Below are 20,266 nucleotides of genomic sequence, written 5' to 3' on the forward strand. Positions count from 1 at the left end.
GAAGTAAGAGATGTTTGGCCATTATTCAGCAGGGATCCTGAGCCAAGGGCCGGGAGAGTGGATGTTTATCTTGCTGTATATATGGGAGAGAGTGAGCGAAGTTTGCACTGGTACTCTGCCAGTTTGGCATGGATAAATTAACAAAATTTAGACATAACTCACAGACACTTGATCCTTGTTTAGATATTTTTCTCTATATCAATGATGGAAGGATGTGTTCAAAGATTCCAAGTCTGACAATGTGTACGTACCTCCATTGCAGACTTTCAAATAGTTAACAGAATTGAATTACATATTATGGGAAGTGTATCAAAATAAAGATATTTTAGAAATATACTAAATCTAACTACAAGACAGAGTTGCCATATTTAGCTATCAGCTTGAAATACCCAAATAAGAAAAATACACAGAAAATACTAGTTAGCAGCCAAAATTCTTGAAGGAGGCAGGTCAACACTTTTCTCTTGGTGCTTCCAACACAAAGAAAAACAATGAAATAATTCTTAGAATCATTAACAACCACAACCATGGGTTTCCATTGTTCATGTGGTGCCCTTTCCTAATAATGGCACATACTGGTCAATGTTGGCGATTCAAGGGGAAACATTACTATTTAGGAAAGCACAAAGAAATCCAAACAATGTATTTTTATATAGGCTTGGTTTCAATAGCACTTAGAGACATTAAAGATACGAGAACACTGCAAAAGTTTTGCTAGGCTATTGAGAATCATGTACTCTTCTATGAAAGATGAGAATGTTTAATCATCCAATTATGTTGAGAAACACAATTAAACCTGACAAATATGGCAACCACATATTTGCACCTGGTACATGCCTGAAGGGAAAAATGGTCCACAAAAAATTTGTCACTACATATCTATGCCAACAATTACACTTCATTTCAATAAGAGAATTATAATAGTTACAAATACTGTTTTGAAAAACTGAGGATAAATAAATATTCAAATTCAGGCAAAGAATCCACTCACTTACCACACTCCCTTCACCCCAGAGAAGACATAAACCCAGCATTTGCTGAATCTAGCGGAAGGCCATCGTTTCTTTGTGGGAGCTAAGTATTCAATTCCTATCTATTTCATACGAGAGTATTTGACCTTTATGGGGTTCCCTGTTGTTCACAGAGGATGAAGCTAGAGGAACTCTGATTCTAGGAGGGGCTTGCTCTTCTCTTACTGGCTTCATTGCAGCTCAGGTACTGATCCCTCAAAATGGATGCCTGAGTGGAGGGGAGGGAAGAGCAAGTGCTTGATAGCTAGGCCCAAACCTGGGAAAAGGCTTACCTGGGCTTGGTGCACTTTGATCTGAATGGCTTGGAATTGCCCCTTGGGTCGTGTGGATTATCTGACCTCTTTCAAGAACATGAGCGTTTTTATCATCTCTGCCATCTCTTCTCTTTAGACGTCAGGGATCTTGGACCCGTTCTTGGAGCAGAGAATTGAGGAACTTCCTCCAGTCCACGGTGGCCCTCCGTAGGTTTCTGCTAGTATCAGCGAGGTTCAATATGTCTCATGAATGCCTTTCGAGCCTGCTATCCTCTACAGCTGTCTCCAGGCCAGTATTCTCTATTGTAGCAGAACATCTCTCATCAATGTGTTCGCATCTCTCCTCAATCCGTGCAGCCATGTTTTCGGCCAGCTTCTCTTCGTGTCTCCCATAAAGTCGACTTCAACAGGACTGGGCAAGTCTGAAAGGACCTCGGAGCCTCTCCAGTAAGCTGAAGACAGGCAGATCTTCCACTGTCTGCCCTTTCAGGTTCTGGAAACTGACCCGTGAACTCAGGTCTTTGGGCAGCAGCAGTATCTCGAACTGACACAGCTTCCCGGACCAAAGACCTAAGCCAAGCTCCACAGAGGGCGGCAGCCCCTCCATCGCACTGATCCACCCACAGAACTCTGCCCGGTTACCTAGGATCCACCAGCCACAACAAGCCTCGCGGTACACACCAACATTCCACCTGGAATCCAACCGCTAACTGCCATCCCCAATGGCTGCTGCATCTTGTCAGTGTTGGGGGAGGGGCTGCATCCGACGAGAGGTTCCTAAGGTAAATGTGATTCTACCCACTAGCGTCCCATGGGCCTTTCTTCTTCCCTCTTTCCTTTTGTTCAGATCTGTATGCACTGTAGCAACGGAGGGAAGTGTGTCCATTTTCAGTTGAATGTTTCACACGTCTTTAAACTTTCTAACAGTTCACAGTACACAGAGACCCACTAAGGGAAACTCTTGTTCCTGTAATATGGGCACACCCGCAATACATAGCCGTCGGTTGATTTCTGCTGAAACACCCGCATTCACGGGACATCTATCCATTTGTTTCAAGGGGGCTGAAATTCCTAGGAATGATACAATCCCCAATGTGCACTTTACTGCCTGCCTCTTTTGATCTTAGTACACTTTTGCGGAGCTACTTTTCCTTGTTATAGGCTTGTGCCATTTCTTCTCGACGTAGTGTAGAATATGGCATTCATTCATCCTGTTGGAAGACTTGCAAGTCTATATCACGGACTAGGAATCCATTGGATTCCAAATCGGCATTTGGGTTAGGTCACGATATGCTCATATGAATCAATATTTACGAATATAAATGCACGCCTCTGATTTCCGAATACAGGTGTGCTGAGTACATTCAAGCCGCGATACTGGGTCGATGCGTACTGAATGATCCTTGACATCACCTTGAGTAATTTCTTTTGAATATTCATGTCACCCTACCCTTTTTGTGTTGTTTGTTTGTTTGATTCTTTCTTGGTCTGCTTCTCGTTTGCTTTGCAAACACGTCAGGCCATGCATCTCTCCGTTTGCTTCCAACAGAGAGTCATATAAGCTGACTCCCTTAAGAGAGTGCTTCCAATCCCCTATGATTTCCTGCTTCCCTCTCCCATCTTTAGGGTTTTGATGTCCTCCTTGCCTTCTTCTTGTTTCTTCTTTTCCACTCATGCTCTTCTTGCATTTCCAATAAGGGTTTTCTTCTTTCCATTTCATCTTGCTGCTTATCCCTTCAGGGGAGAATTCTCAACCTTTCTTTTAGGATAAGTTTCGAACTGCTGAATTCTTTTAAGATTTGCAGGTCTGTGGCATTCTCTAGCTCTGCTGTTATTAGAAATGGTGGTCATGTGGCATAGGCTACCCTAGATGGCAGCATTTTGCCATTCAAGCTATGGTCTATGTCCTGGCACTCCTCCCTGTCCTGCAATATTGCTGCTGAGATAGCAGCTGAAACCCCTCTGGAGGTTCTCTTGTGACTATGTTGCTTTCCTCCAGGCGCATTTTAAATCACTGGGATGCTCATGAACTTTGTTGATTTGGATCATACAGCTGCTGCTAAGTCTATTGGGATTCCACCTCTTTTGGACGCTGTGTACTTCCTGAATTCGCCTAGATGATTCTATCTTGGCTTTCAGCAAGTTTCAGTCTGATTTTTCTACACATAACTTTTCAAACATTGTTTGTTTCTTTATCTCTTGCTTTTCCATCTGGGACTCTTTCGAATTTTAGTCTTTCATGCCTTGTCTTCAACCAGGATTCAACAGCAATGTTTTCATTGGTTTGCACTTGCTTTCCTATGTGTGCTTCTGACCGAGGGATTTCTGTTCCCCTGTCTTCAAAGTCATTCACGCGTCCCTCTGCAATATCTCGTCTGCTTAGGACGGAATGTTAGCCCTGATATTTTCTCATCCACTGAGTTTTCTGAGATTATTTGGCTCGTCTTTAGGCTTTCTCTTCCCCTTTTCTGGTATTCTGCCTTTTGTGATTCTGAGACACTGCTGTTCTTCAGTGTTTCCCTCACCTCCATTTTCAATACTTGCTCTGGAGAGCGTTTTGCAGTCTAGTTGTCTGAAAGCTTATCTTTAGGGCCTTCAATCTCTTTGGAACTGAAAATGGTACTTCCTTTTCCTTTTACTGTATTTCTTCATCTCTACTGGTCAGGTAATTTCAGGTATCTAATGTAGACTTCTAGGGCTTGGTTAAGTGAAAACTTTAGACACTTGGCTCTACACAATTGCATGGGATTTCTGTGAGGACAAGTTTTCCTAGACATTGATGCCATGTCCTGTTCCTGTGTGTGTTGTCTGGTCTATCTCCAATTGCTGGTGTTGCCTTTGTTGTGATGAACCCCCCATACTATTTCGATTAGGATAACCTCATTTTGATTACGCTTATCTCACAAATCTGAAAGAGCACAGGACACTTCCTCTGGTGGAAATGGAGCTTCTAAAGGTTCTCAGCTCTGCATTCTACTCTCTGTTATTTTGGAGTGTTTCCAGAAGAGCAGAGTGTGAGTGCGCTTGTGCTTTGTAGTGCCACGGGAATGTCCCACTGAAACCAGTTCTTCCAAGAGCTTCTCTGTCTACAGAAACACCAGTGGAAGCATATCTATGGATGTCACACATCAGGGCCTGCTGGAATGATCCCGCAGCCCGAACTTGGTGTCCTCGCTGCCGAACCGTGCCGGTGCCATCCAAAATGTAGCATCCGCTTTTGAGAGATAAACTGAAGGAAATCCTTCCTCTTCTCACGCTGTGGTCTTGGACCACACTTCCTTGTCCTCTCATCCTTGTGGCACGGGTGCACGAAGCCAACCACAGAGCTGTTGCACATCCTGTGCCTCAAACCAAACCATAATCACAGCCCAGGTTATGAATGTAGCAGATCCTAAGGCTTTTCATTCTGAATTCAAGCCCAAGGCCCCCTGGATCCCTCAGACCCGATGCACAATATCTCTGATTCAGCCCCACACATGCTCTATTGGCAAAATGCCAAATTGGTCTCTGGTCCTGCAGATGCACTGGGTGTGGCCATGGGACATATCGATAATTTCAACTGCGCGCGCCAGGGTGGTTGCTTGCTCATTGGGGTCCCAGGTCGGTTTGCTCTCTTGATAGGACCCACCACATCCCACAACGCACTCCAGATCCCTGAGACTCAGCGTGTGCCACCATCCGTAGCCCTATCCCTCCCTGAACGCTGCCTCTGCTACCTCAAATTTGGCAGCTCGGAGCTTGTTCTCAGAATCAACTGTGGGGATATTTTGCACTGGATTCTTTGAGTTCTGTCAGCCAAGCATCTGCTGTGCACTCTTCTAACACTCAGCGCATCACCTTCAATCCCATGTCTCCTGTCCGCTTGTGAGTGTGCGTCCAAGTTAAAGAGAGTTTCACCTTTACTGCTCCATCAACAGGGCTCAGACCATGCACTGGTATCCATTCCCTGCTTTTCCTTCTCCTGCTTCCAGGTGTTCTGAGGCCTCATCCTGTCTTTGGAAGTAACAGACCTCTCTTCGGCAAGTGTCCTGTGCCAAGGGCTGGGTGAGTGGATGTTTCCATTGCTGTGTTCATAGGAGCGAGTGAGCGCAGGTTGCACTGCTTCTCTGTCAACTGGGCATCGATGAATCAACACTTTCCAGATACATTTCACAGAAATGTGATTTCTTTTTATCTCTTTGTTTCTATACAGCCGTGGTGGGAGGGATTGTCCGAAGACTCCAGTTTTGACATTGTGTTGATATCTCATTTGCAGTCTTTAAAAATTTAATAGAATTGATATAAATGTTTTGGGAGTTATACGAAAATGAAGTTAGTTTCTGAAACATACTAAATCGACCTAGAAGCCAGACTTGTCAATTTCGGTAACATTTTGTCAGCTCTAAGGAAAACATAGACAGATAGAATGCAAACTAGCAGTCCGAACTGTTAAAGGGGTCATGTCAACTCTTTACTGTTGAAGCCTCCGAAACCAACAGGAACCATGAAATAACTAATGGAAACATGAAATAACCCCCAAGCTTGGATTCCCTTGTGCATGTGGTGCCCTTTACTCCCGATGACACCTACTGGTCAATGTTGGCATTTCAAGGTGTAACATCCCTCTCAAGGAAAATACAAGAGGAAACGAACTAAATATATACATTTAGCTTTGAATCCAAAGAACCTAGAGGCATTATAGCTATGAGAACCCTGCTGCAGCTATGCTAGGCTACTGAGAACCAGGTGTTCTTCTATCAGTGATGAGAACGCTTAATCATCCGATCATGTTGGGTAAAGCACTTGAATGCAACCAAGTCTGCACCCCCATGATAGATTGCCCCCGGGGGCTTGACTCAATTGAAAGACGGTCCACATAAGCTGTGTCTTTCATGTCATTGGCGACTTTTACAGTTCCGTTCACTATCTGACTTCTAATATTTACCTAGACTGTCTTGAAAAACGGAGGCCTAATACAGATTCAAGTTCAGTCAAAGATTCCCCTCACTTACCACACTCCCTTCACCCCAGAGAGGACATAATCCCAGCATTTGCTGAATCTAGCGGAAGGCCATCGTTTCTTTGTGGGAGCTAAGTATTCAATTCCTATCTATTTCATACGAGAGTATTTGACCTTTATGGGGTTCCCTGTTGTTCACAGAGGATGAAGCTAGAGGAACTCTGATTCTAGGAGGGGCTTGCTCTTCTCTTACTGGCTTCATTGCAGCTCAGGTACTGATCCCTCAAAATGGATGCCTGAGTGGAGGGGAGGGAAGAGCAAGTGCTTGATAGCTAGGCCCAAACCTGGGAAAAGGCTTACCTGGGCTTGGTGCACTTTGATCTGAATGGCTTGGAATTGCCCCTTGGGTCGTGTGGATTATCTGACCTCTTTCAAGAACATGAGCGTTTTTATCATCTCTGCCATCTCTTCTCTTTAGACGTCAGGGATCTTGGACCCGTTCTTGGAGCAGAGAATTGAGGAACTTCCTCCAGTCCACGGTGGCCCTCCGTAGGTTTCTGCTAGTATCAGCGAGGTTCAATATGTCTCATGAATGCCTTTCGAGCCTGCTATCCTCTACAGCTGTCTCCAGGCCAGTATTCTCTATTGTAGCAGAACATCTCTCATCAATGTGTTCGCATCTCTCCTCAATCCGTGCAGCCATGTTTTCGGCCAGCTTCTCTTCGTGTCTCCCATAAAGTCGACTTCAACAGGACTGGGCAAGTCTGAAAGGACCTCGGAGCCTCTCCAGTAAGCTGAAGACAGGCAGATCTTCCACTGTCTGCCCTTTCAGGTTCTGGAAACTGACCCGTGAACTCAGGTCTTTGGGCAGCAGCAGTATCTCGAACTGACACAGCTTCCCGGACCAAAGACCTAAGCCAAGCTCCACAGAGGGCGGCAGCCCCTCCATCGCACTGATCCACCCACAGAACTCTGCCCGGTTACCTAGGATCCACCAGCCACAACAAGCCTCGCGGTACACACCAACATTCCACCTGGAATCCAACCGCTAACTGCCATCCCCAATGGCTGCTGCATCTTGTCAGTGTTGGGGGAGGGGCTGCATCCGACGAGAGGTTCCTAAGGTAAATGTGATTCTACCCACTAGCGTCCCATGGGCCTTTCTTCTTCCCTCTTTCCTTTTGTTCAGATCTGTATGCACTGTAGCAACGGAGGGAAGTGTGTCCATTTTCAGTTGAATGTTTCACACGTCTTTAAACTTTCTAACAGTCCACAGTACACAGAGACCCACTAAGGGAAACTCTTGTTCCTGTAATATGGGCACACCCGCAATACATAGCCGTCGGTTGATTTCTGCTGAAACACCCGCATTCACGGGACATCTATCCATTTGTTTCAAGGGGGCTGAAATTCCTAGGAATGATACAATCCCCAATGTGCACTTTACTGCCTGCCTCTTTTGATCTTAGTACACTTTTGCGGAGCTACTTTTCCTTGTTATAGGCTTGTGCCATTTCTTCTCGACGTAGTGTAGAATATGGCATTCATTCATCCTGTTGGAAGACTTGCAAGTCTATATCACGGACTAGGAATCCATTGGATTCCAAATCGGCATTTGGGTTAGGTCACGATATGCTCATATGAATCAATATTTACGAATATAAATGCACGCCTCTGATTTCCGAATACAGGTGTGCTGAGTACATTCAAGCCGCGATACTGGGTCGATGCGTACTGAATGATCCTTGACATCACCTTGAGTAATTTCTTTTGAATATTCATGTCACCCTACCCTTTTTGTGTTGTTTGTTTGTTTGATTCTTTCTTGGTCTGCTTCTCGTTTGCTTTGCAAACACGTCAGGCCATGCATCTCTCCGTTTGCTTCCAACAGAGAGTCATATAAGCTGACTCCCTTAAGAGAGTGCTTCCAATCCCCTATGATTTCCTGCTTCCCTCTCCCATCTTTAGGGTTTTGATGTCCTCCTTGCCTTCTTCTTGTTTCTTCTTTTCCACTCATGCTCTTCTTGCATTTCCAATAAGGGTTTTCTTCTTTCCATTTCATCTTGCTGCTTATCCCTTCAGGGGAGAATTCTCAACCTTTCTTTTAGGATAAGTTTCGAACTGCTGAATTCTTTTAAGATTTGCAGGTCTGTGGCATTCTCTAGCTCTGCTGTTATTAGAAATGGTGGTCATGTGGCATAGGCTACCCTAGATGGCAGCATTTTGCCATTCAAGCTATGGTCTATGTCCTGGCACTCCTCCCTGTCCTGCAATATTGCTGCTGAGATAGCAGCTGAAACCCCTCTGGAGGTTCTCTTGTGACTATGTTGCTTTCCTCCAGGCGCATTTTAAATCACTGGGATGCTCATGAACTTTGTTGATTTGGATCATACAGCTGCTGCTAAGTCTATTGGGATTCCACCTCTTTTGGACGCTGTGTACTTCCTGAATTCGCCTAGATGATTCTATCTTGGCTTTCAGCAAGTTTCAGTCTGATTTTTCTACACATAACTTTTCAAACATTGTTTGTTTCTTTATCTCTTGCTTTTCCATCTGGGACTCTTTCGAATTTTAGTCCTTCATGCCTTGTCTTCAACCAGGATTCAACAGCAATGTTTTCATTGGTTTGCACTTGCTTTCCTATGTGTGCTTCTGACCGAGGGATTTCTGTTCCCCTGTCTTCAAAGTCATTCACGCGTCCCTCTGCAATATCTCGTCTGCTTAGGACGGAATGTTAGCCCTGATATTTTCTCATCCACTGAGTTTTCTGAGATTATTTGGCTCGTCTTTAGGCTTTCTCTTCCCCTTTTCTGGTATTCTGCCTTTTGTGATTCTGAGACACTGCTGTTCTTCAGTGTTTCCCTCACCTCCATTTTCAATACTTGCTCTGGAGAGCGTTTTGCAGTCTAGTTGTCTGAAAGCTTATCTTTAGGGCCTTCAATCTCTTTGGAACTGAAAATGGTACTTCCTTTTCCTTTTACTGTATTTCTTCATCTCTACTGGTCAGGTAATTTCAGGTATCTAATGTAGACTTCTAGGGCTTGGTTAAGTGAAAACTTTAGACACTTGGCTCTACACAATTGCATGGGATTTCTGTGAGGACAAGTTTTCCTAGACATTGATGCCATGTCCTGTTCCTGTGTGTGTTGTCTGGTCTATCTCCAATTGCTGGTGTTGCCTTTGTTGTGATGAACCCCCCATACTATTTCGATTAGGATAACCTCATTTTGATTACGCTTATCTCACAAATCTGAAAGAGCACAGGACACTTCCTCTGGTGGAAATGGAGCTTCTAAAGGTTCTCAGCTCTGCATTCTACTCTCTGTTATTTTGGAGTGTTTCCAGAAGAGCAGAGTGTGAGTGCGCTTGTGCTTTGTAGTGCCACGGGAATGTCCCACTGAAACCAGTTCTTCCAAGAGCTTCTCTGTCTACAGAAACACCAGTGGAAGCATATCTATGGATGTCACACATCAGGGCCTGCTGGAATGATCCCGCAGCCCGAACTTGGTGTCCTCGCTGCCGAACCGTGCCGGTGCCATCCAAAATGTAGCATCCGCTTTTGAGAGATAAACTGAAGGAAATCCTTCCTCTTCTCACGCTGTGGTCTTGGACCACACTTCCTTGTCCTCTCATCCTTGTGGCACGGGTGCACGAAGCCAACCACAGAGCTGTTGCACATCCTGTGCCTCAAACCAAACCATAATCACAGCCCAGGTTATGAATGTAGCAGATCCTAAGGCTTTTCATTCTGAATTCAAGCCCAAGGCCCCCTGGATCCCTCAGACCCGATGCACAATATCTCTGATTCAGCCCCACACATGCTCTATTGGCAAAATGCCAAATTGGTCTCTGGTCCTGCAGATGCACTGGGTGTGGCCATGGGACATATCGATAATTTCAACTGCGCGCGCCAGGGTGGTTGCTTGCTCATTGGGGTCCCAGGTCGGTTTGCTCTCTTGATAGGACCCACCACATCCCACAACGCACTCCAGATCCCTGAGACTCAGCGTGTGCCACCATCCGTAGCCCTATCCCTCCCTGAACGCTGCCTCTGCTACCTCAAATTTGGCAGCTCGGAGCTTGTTCTCAGAATCAACTGTGGGGATATTTTGCACTGGATTCTTTGAGTTCTGTCAGCCAAGCATCTGCTGTGCACTCTTCTAACACTCAGCGCATCACCTTCAATCCCATGTCTCCTGTCCGCTTGTGAGTGTGCGTCCAAGTTAAAGAGAGTTTCACCTTTACTGCTCCATCAACAGGGCTCAGACCATGCACTGGTATCCATTCCCTGCTTTTCCTTCTCCTGCTTCCAGGTGTTCTGAGGCCTCATCCTGTCTTTGGAAGTAACAGACCTCTCTTCGGCAAGTGTCCTGTGCCAAGGGCTGGGTGAGTGGATGTTTCCATTGCTGTGTTCATAGGAGCGAGTGAGCGCAGGTTGCACTGCTTCTCTGTCAACTGGGCATCGATGAATCAACACTTTCCAGATACATTTCACAGAAATGTGATTTCTTTTTATCTCTTTGTTTCTATACAGCCGTGGTGGGAGGGATTGTCCGAAGACTCCAGTTTTGACATTGTGTTGATATCTCATTTGCAGTCTTTAAAAATTTAATAGAATTGATATAAATGTTTTGGGAGTTATACGAAAATGAAGTTAGTTTCTGAAACATACTAAATCGACCTAGAAGCCAGACTTGTCAATTTCGGTAACATTTTGTCAGCTCTAAGGAAAACATAGACAGATAGAATGCAAACTAGCAGTCCGAACTGTTAAAGGGGTCATGTCAACTCTTTACTGTTGAAGCCTCCGAAACCAACAGGAACCATGAAATAACTAATGGAAACATGAAATAACCCCCAAGCTTGGATTCCCTTGTGCATGTGGTGCCCTTTACTCCCGATGACACCTACTGGTCAATGTTGGCATTTCAAGGTGTAACATCCCTCTCAAGGAAAATACAAGAGGAAACGAACTAAATATATACATTTAGCTTTGAATCCAAAGAACCTAGAGGCATTATAGCTATGAGAACCCTGCTGCAGCTATGCTAGGCTACTGAGAACCAGGTGTTCTTCTATCAGTGATGAGAACGCTTAATCATCCGATCATGTTGGGTAAAGCACTTGAATGCAACCAAGTCTGCACCCCCATGATAGATTGCCCCCGGGGGCTTGACTCAATTGAAAGACGGTCCACATAAGCTGTGTCTTTCATGTCATTGGCGACTTTTACAGTTCCGTTCACTATCTGACTTCTAATATTTACCTAGACTGTCTTGAAAAACGGAGGCCTAATACAGATTCAAGTTCAGTCAAAGATTCCCCTCACTTACCACACTCCCTTCACCCCAGAGAGGACATAATCCCAGCATTTGCTGAATCTAGCGGAAGGCCATCGTTTCTTTGTGGGAGCTAAGTATTCAATTCCTATCTATTTCATACGAGAGTATTTGACCTTTATGGGGTTCCCTGTTGTTCACAGAGGATGAAGCTAGAGGAACTCTGATTCTAGGAGGGGCTTGCTCTTCTCTTACTGGCTTCATTGCAGCTCAGGTACTGATCCCTCAAAATGGATGCCTGAGTGGAGGGGAGGGAAGAGCAAGTGCTTGATAGCTAGGCCCAAACCTGGGAAAAGGCTTACCTGGGCTTGGTGCACTTTGATCTGAATGGCTTGGAATTGCCCCTTGGGTCGTGTGGATTATCTGACCTCTTTCAAGAACATGAGCGTTTTTATCATCTCTGCCATCTCTTCTCTTTAGACGTCAGGGATCTTGGACCCGTTCTTGGAGCAGAGAATTGAGGAACTTCCTCCAGTCCACGGTGGCCCTCCGTAGGTTTCTGCTAGTATCAGCGAGGTTCAATATGTCTCATGAATGCCTTTCGAGCCTGCTATCCTCTACAGCTGTCTCCAGGCCAGTATTCTCTATTGTAGCAGAACATCTCTCATCAATGTGTTCGCATCTCTCCTCAATCCGTGCAGCCATGTTTTCGGCCAGCTTCTCTTCGTGTCTCCCATAAAGTCGACTTCAACAGGACTGGGCAAGTCTGAAAGGACCTCGGAGCCTCTCCAGTAAGCTGAAGACAGGCAGATCTTCCACTGTCTGCCCTTTCAGGTTCTGGAAACTGACCCGTGAACTCAGGTCTTTGGGCAGCAGCAGTATCTCGAACTGACACAGCTTCCCGGACCAAAGACCTAAGCCAAGCTCCACAGAGGGCGGCAGCCCCTCCATCGCACTGATCCACCCACAGAACTCTGCCCGGTTACCTAGGATCCACCAGCCACAACAAGCCTCGCGGTACACACCAACATTCCACCTGGAATCCAACCGCTAACTGCCATCCCCAATGGCTGCTGCATCTTGTCAGTGTTGGGGGAGGGGCTGCATCCGACGAGAGGTTCCTAAGGTAAATGTGATTCTACCCACTAGCGTCCCATGGGCCTTTCTTCTTCCCTCTTTCCTTTTGTTCAGATCTGTATGCACTGTAGCAACGGAGGGAAGTGTGTCCATTTTCAGTTGAATGTTTCACACGTCTTTAAACTTTCTAACAGTTCACAGTACACAGAGACCCACTAAGGGAAACTCTTGTTCCTGTAATATGGGCACACCCGCAATACATAGCCGTCGGTTGATTTCTGCTGAAACACCCGCATTCACGGGACATCTATCCATTTGTTTCAAGGGGGCTGAAATTCCTAGGAATGATACAATCCCCAATGTGCACTTTACTGCCTGCCTCTTTTGATCTTAGTACACTTTTGCGGAGCTACTTTTCCTTGTTATAGGCTTGTGCCATTTCTTCTCGACGTAGTGTAGAATATGGCATTCATTCATCCTGTTGGAAGACTTGCAAGTCTATATCACGGACTAGGAATCCATTGGATTCCAAATCGGCATTTGGGTTAGGTCACGATATGCTCATATGAATCAATATTTACGAATATAAATGCACGCCTCTGATTTCCGAATACAGGTGTGCTGAGTACATTCAAGCCGCGATACTGGGTCGATGCGTACTGAATGATCCTTGACATCACCTTGAGTAATTTCTTTTGAATATTCATGTCACCCTACCCTTTTTGTGTTGTTTGTTTGTTTGATTCTTTCTTGGTCTGCTTCTCGTTTGCTTTGCAAACACGTCAGGCCATGCATCTCTCCGTTTGCTTCCAACAGAGAGTCATATAAGCTGACTCCCTTAAGAGAGTGCTTCCAATCCCCTATGATTTCCTGCTTCCCTCTCCCATCTTTAGGGTTTTGATGTCCTCCTTGCCTTCTTCTTGTTTCTTCTTTTCCACTCATGCTCTTCTTGCATTTCCAATAAGGGTTTTCTTCTTTCCATTTCATCTTGCTGCTTATCCCTTCAGGGGAGAATTCTCAACCTTTCTTTTAGGATAAGTTTCGAACTGCTGAATTCTTTTAAGATTTGCAGGTCTGTGGCATTCTCTAGCTCTGCTGGTATTAGAAATGGTGGTCATGTGGCATAGGCTACCCTAGATGGCAGCATTTTGCCATTCAAGCTATGGTCTATGTCCTGGCACTCCTCCCTGTCCTGCAATATTGCTGCTGAGATAGCAGCTGAAACCCCTCTGGAGGTTCTCTTGTGACTATGTTGCTTTCCTCCAGGCGCATTTTAAATCACTGGGATGCTCATGAACTTTGTTGATTTGGATCATACAGCTGCTGCTAAGTCTATTGGGATTCCACCTCTTTTGGACGCTGTGTACTTCCTGAATTCGCCTAGATGATTCTATCTTGGCTTTCAGCAAGTTTCAGTCTGATTTTTCTACACATAACTTTTCAAACATTGTTTGTTTCTTTATCTCTTGCTTTTCCATCTGGGACTCTTTCGAATTTTAGTCCTTCATGCCTTGTCTTCAACCAGGATTCAACAGCAATGTTTTCATTGGTTTGCACTTGCTTTCCTATGTGTGCTTCTGACCGAGGGATTTCTGTTCCCCTGTCTTCAAAGTCATTCACGCGTCCCTCTGCAATATCTCGTCTGCTTAGGACGGAATGTTAGCCCTGATATTTTCTCATCCACTGAGTTTTCTGAGATTATTTGGCTCGTCTTTAGGCTTTCTCTTCCCCTTTTCTGGTATTCTGCCTTTTGTGATTCTGAGACACTGTTGTTCTTCAGTGTTTCCCTCACCTCCATTTTCAATACTTGCTCTGGAGAGCGTTTTGCAGTCTAGTTGTCTGAAAGCTTATCTTTAGGGCCTTCAATCTCTTTGGAACTGAAAATGGTACTTCCTTTTCCTTTTACTGTATTTCTTCATCTCTACTGGTCAGGTAATTTCAGGTATCTAATGTAGACTTCTAGGGCTTGGTTAAGTGAAAACTTTAGACACTTGGCTCTACACAATTGCATGGGATTTCTGTGAGGACAAGTTTTCCTAGACATTGATGCCATGTCCTGTTCCTGTGTGTGTTGTCTGGTCTATCTCCAATTGCTGGTGTTGCCTTTGTTGTGATGAACCCCCCATACTATTTCGATTAGGATAACCTCATTTTGATTACGCTTATCTCACAAATCTGAAAGAGCACAGGACACTTCCTCTGGTGGAAATGGAGCTTCTAAAGGTTCTCAGCTCTGCATTCTACTCTCTGTTATTTTGGAGTGTTTCCAGAAGAGCAGAGTGTGAGTGCGCTTGTGCTTTGTAGTGCCACGGGAATGTCCCACTGAAACCAGTTCTTCCAAGAGCTTCTCTGTCTACAGAAACACCAGTGGAAGCATATCTATGGATGTCACACATCAGGGCCTGCTGGAATGATCCCGCAGCCCGAACTTGGTGTCCTCGCTGCCGAACCGTGCCGGTGCCATCCAAAATGTAGCATCCGCTTTTGAGAGATAAACTGAAGGAAATCCTTCCTCTTCTCACGCTGTGGTCTTGGACCACACTTCCTTGTCCTCTCATCCTTGTGGCACGGGTGCACGAAGCCAACCACAGAGCTGTTGCACATCCTGTGCCTCAAACCAAACCATAATCACAGCCCAGGTTATGAATGTAGCAGATCCTAAGGCTTTTCATTCTGAATTCAAGCCCAAGGCCCCCTGGATCCCTCAGACCCGATGCACAATATCTCTGATTCAGCCCCACACATGCTCTATTGGCAAAATGCCAAATTGGTCTCTGGTCCTGCAGATGCACTGGGTGTGGCCATGGGACATATCGATAATTTCAACTGCGCGCGCCAGGGTGGTTGCTTGCTCATTGGGGTCCCAGGTCGGTTTGCTCTCTTGATAGGACCCACCACATCCCACAACGCACTCCAGATCCCTGAGACTCAGCGTGTGCCACCATCCGTAGCCCTATCCCTCCCTGAACGCTGCCTCTGCTACCTCAAATTTGGCAGCTCGGAGCTTGGTCTCAGAATCAACTGTGGGGATATTTTGCACTGGATTCTTTGAGTTCTGTCAGCCAAGCATCTGCTGTGCACTCTTCTAACACTCAGCGCATCACCTTCAATCCCATGTCTCCTGTCCGCTTGCGAGTGTGCGTCCAAGTTAAAGAGAGTTTCACCTTTACTGCTCCATCAACAGGGCTCAGACCATGCACTGGTATCCATTCCCTGCTTTTCCTTCTCCTGCTTCCAGGTGTTCTGAGGCCTCATCCTGTCTTTGGAAGTAACAGACCTCTCTTCGGCAAGTGTCCTGTGCCAAGGGCTGGGTGAGTGGATGTTTCCATTGCTGTGTTCATGGGAGCGAGTGAGCGCAGGTTGCACTGCTTCTCTGTCAACTGGGCATCGATGAATCAACACTTTCCAGATACATTTCACAGAAATGTGATTTCTTTTTATCTCTTTGTTTCTATACAGCCGTGGTGGGAGGGATTGTCCGAAGACTCCAGTTTTGACATTGTGTTGATATCTCATTTGCAGTCTTTAAAAATTTAATAGAATTGATATAAATGTTTTGGGAGTTATACGAAAATGGAGTTATTTTTTGAAACACACTCAATCGACCTAGAAGCCAGACTTGTCAATTTCGGTAACATTTTGTCAGCTCTAAGGAAAACATAGACAGATAGAATGCAAACTAGCAGTCCGAACTGTTAAAGGGGTCATGTCAGCTCTTTACTGTTGAAGCCTCCGAAACCAACAGGAACCATGAAATAACTAATGGAAACATGAAATAACCCCCAAGCTTGGATTCCCTTGTGCATGTGGTGCCCTTTACTCCCGATGACACCTACTGGTCAATGTTGGCATTTCAAGGTGTAACATCCCTCTCAAGGAAAATACAAGAGGAAACGAACTAAATATATACATTTAGCTTTGAATCCAAAGAACCTAGAGGCATTATAGCTATGAGAACCCTGCTGCAGCTATGCTAGGCTACTGAGAACCAGGTGTTCTTCTATCAGTGATGAGAACGCTTAATCATCCGATCATGTTGGGTAAAGCACTTGAATGCAACCAAGTCTGCACCCCCATGATAGATTGCCCCCGGGGGCTTGACTCAATTGAAAGACGGTCCACATAAGCTGTGTCTTTCATGTCATTGGCGACTTTTACAGTTCCGTTCACTATCTGACTTCTAATATTTACCTAGACTGTCTTGAAAAACGGAGGCCTAATACAGATTCAAGTTCAGTCAAAGATTCCCCTCACTTACCACACTCCCTTCACCCCAGAGAGGACATAATCCCAGCATTTGCTGAATCTAGCGGAAGGCCATCGTTTCTTTGTGGGAGCTAAGTATTCAATTCCTATCTATTTCATACGAGAGTATTTGACCTTTATGGGGTTCCCTGTTGTTCACAGAGGATGAAGCTAGAGGAACTCTGATTCTAGGAGGGGCTTGCTCTTCTCTTACTGGCTTCATTGCAGCTCAGGTACTGATCCCTCAAAATGGATGCCTGAGTGGAGGGGAGGGAAGAGCAAGTGCTTGATAGCTAGGCCCAAACCTGGGAAAAGGCTTACCTGGGCTTGGTGCACTTTGATCTGAATGGCTTGGAATTGCCCCTTGGGTCGTGTGGATTATCTGACCTCTTTCAAGAACATGAGCGTTTTTATCATCTCTGCCATCTCTTCTCTTTAGACGTCAGGGATCTTGGACCCGTTCTTGGAGCAGAGAATTGAGGAACTTCCTCCAGTCCACGGTGGCCCTCCGTAGGTTTCTGCTAGTATCAGCGAGGTTCAATATGTCTCATGAATGCCTTTCGAGCCTGCTATCCTCTACAGCTGTCTCCAGGCCAGTATTCTCTATTGTAGCAGAACATCTCTCATCAATGTGTTCGCATCTCTCCTCAATCCGTGCAGCCATGTTTTCGGCCAGCTTCTCTTCGTGTCTCCCATAAAGTCGACTTCAACAGGACTGGGCAAGTCTGAAAGGACCTCGGAGCCTCTCCAGTAAGCTGAAGACAGGCAGATCTTCCACTGTCTGCCCTTTCAGGTTCTGGAAACTGACCCGTGAACTCAGGTCTTTGGGCAGCAGCAGTATCTCGAACTGACACAGCTTCCCGGACCAAAGACCTAAGCCAAGCTCCACAGAGGGCGGCAGCCCCTCCATCGCACTGATCCACCCACAGAACTCTGCCCGGTTACCTAGGATCCACCAGCCACAACAAGCCTCGCGGTACACACCAACATTCCACCTGGAATCCAACCGCTAACTGCCATCCCCAATGGCTGCTGCATCTTGTCAGTGTTGGGGGAGGGGCTGCATCCGACGAGAGGTTCCTAAGGTAAATGTGATTCTACCCACTAGCGTCCCATGGGCCTTTCTTCTTCCCTCTTTCCTTTTGTTCAGATCTGTATGCACTGTAGCAACGGAGGGAAGTGTGTCCATTTTCAGTTGAATGTTTCACACGTCTTTAAACTTTCTAACAGTCCACAGTACACAGAGACCCACTAAGGGAAACTCTTGTTCCTGTAATATGGGCACACCCGCAATACATAGCCGTCGGTTGATTTCTGCTGAAACACCCGCATTCACGGGACATCTATCCATTTGTTTCAAGGGGGCTGAAATTCCTAGGAATGATACAATCCCCAATGTGCACTTTACTGCCTGCCTCTTTTGATCTTAGTACACTTTTGCGGAGCTACTTTTCCTTGTTATAGGCTTGTGCCATTTCTTCTCGACGTAGTGTAGAATATGGCATTCATTCATCCTGTTGGAAGACTTGCAAGTCTATATCACGGACTAGGAATCCATTGGATTCCAAATCGGCATTTGGGTTAGGTCACGATATGCTCATATGAATCAATATTTACGAATATAAATGCACGCCTCTGATTTCCGAATACAGGTGTGCTGAGTACATTCAAGCCGCGATACTGGGTCGATGCGTACTGAATGATCCTTGACATCACCTTGAGTAATTTCTTTTGAATATTCATGTCACCCTACCCTTTTTGTGTTGTTTGTTTGTTTGATTCTTTCTTGGTCTGCTTCTCGTTTGCTTTGCAAACACGTCAGGCCATGCATCTCTCCGTTTGCTTCCAACAGAGAGTCATATAAGCTGACTCCCTTAAGAGAGTGCTTCCAATCCCCTATGATTTCCTGCTTCCCTCTCCCATCTTTAGGGTTTTGATGTCCTCCTTGCCTTCTTCTTGTTTCTTCTTTTCCACTCATGCTCTTCTTGCATTTCCAATAAGGGTTTTCTTCTTTCCATTTCATCTTGCTGCTTATCCCTTCAGGGGAGAATTCTCAACCTTTCTTTTAGGATAAGTTTCGAACTGCTGAATTCTTTTAAGATTTGCAGGTCTGTGGCATTCTCTAGCTCTGCTGTTATTAGAAATGGTGGTCATGTGGCATAGGCTACCCTAGATGGCAGCATTTTGCCATTCAAGCTATGGTCTATGTCCTGGCACTCCTCCCTGTCCTGCAATATTGCTGCTGAGATAGCAGCTGAAACCCCTCTGGAGGTTCTCTTGTGACTATGTTGCTTTCCTCCAGGCGCATTTTAAATCACTGGGATGCTCATGAACTTTGTTGATTTGGATCATACAGCTGCTGCTAAGTCTATTGGGATTCCACCTCTTTTGGACGCTGTGTACTTCCTGAATTCGCCTAGATGATTCTATCTTGGCTTTCAGCAAGTTTCAGTCTGATTTTTCTACACATAACTTTTCAAACATTGTTTGTTTCTTTATCTCTTGCTTTTCCATCTGGGACTCTTTCGAATTTTAGTCCTTCATGCCTTGTCTTCAACCAGGATTCAACAGCAATGTTTTCATTGGTTTGCACTTGCTTTCCTATGTGTGCTTCTGACCGAGGGATTTCTGTTCCCCTGTCTTCAAAGTCATTCACGCGTCCCTCTGCAATATCTCGTCTGCTTAGGACGGAATGTTAGCCCTGATATTTTCTCATCCACTGAGTTTTCTGAGATTATTTGGCTCGTCTTTAGGCTTTCTCTTCCCCTTTTCTGGTATTCTGCCTTTTGTGATTCTGAGACACTGTTGTTCTTCAGTGTTTCCCTCACCTCCATTTTCAATACTTGCTCTGGAGAGCGTTTTGCAGTCTAGTTGTCTGAAAGCTTATCTTTAGGGCCTTCAATCTCTTTGGAACTGAAAATGGTACTTCCTTTTCCTTTTACTGTATTTCTTCATCTCTACTGGTCAGGTAATTTCAGGTATCTAATGTAGACTTCTAGGGCTTGGTTAAGTGAAAACTTTAGACACTTGGCTCTACACAATTGCATGGGATTTCTGTGAGGACAAGTTTTCCTAGACATTGATGCCATGTCCTGTTCCTGTGTGTGTTGTCTGGTCTATCTCCAATTGCTGGTGTTGCCTTTGTTGTGATGAACCCCCCATACTATTTCGATTAGGATAACCTCATTTTGATTACGCTTATCTCACAAATCTGAATGAGCACAGGACACTTCCTCTGGTGGAAATGGAGCTTCTAAAGGTTCTCAGCTCTGCATTCTACTCTCTGTTATTTTGGAGTGTTTCCAGAAGAGCAGAGTGTGAGTGCGCTTGTGCTTTGTAGTGCCACGGGAATGTCCCACTGAAACCAGTTCTTCCAAGAGCTTCTCTGTCTACAGAAACACCAGTGGAAGCATATCTATGGATGTCACATATCAGGGCCTG

The 20,266-nt window shown here is 45.4% G+C and overlaps 1 protein-coding gene across 1 annotated transcript in view; it reads left to right on the forward strand.

Annotated features, from left to right (window-relative positions):
* Positions 1 to 12,255, forward strand: part of LOC140692858 (N-acetylated-alpha-linked acidic dipeptidase 2-like) — a 60,075-nt gene extending 47,820 nt beyond the window's left edge. The window contains exon 16 of the mRNA XM_072957091.1: positions 11,984 to 12,255. The gene's annotated coding sequence lies outside the window, so the exon portion shown is untranslated. The remainder of the gene's footprint in view (positions 1 to 11,983) is intronic.
* The last annotated feature ends 8,011 nt before the right edge of the window (positions 12,256 to 20,266 follow it).

This window comes from Vicugna pacos, unplaced genomic scaffold, assembly GCF_048564905.1.
Source record: "Vicugna pacos unplaced genomic scaffold, VicPac4 scaffold_18, whole genome shotgun sequence".
Taxonomy (NCBI): domain Eukaryota; kingdom Metazoa; phylum Chordata; class Mammalia; order Artiodactyla; family Camelidae; genus Vicugna; species Vicugna pacos.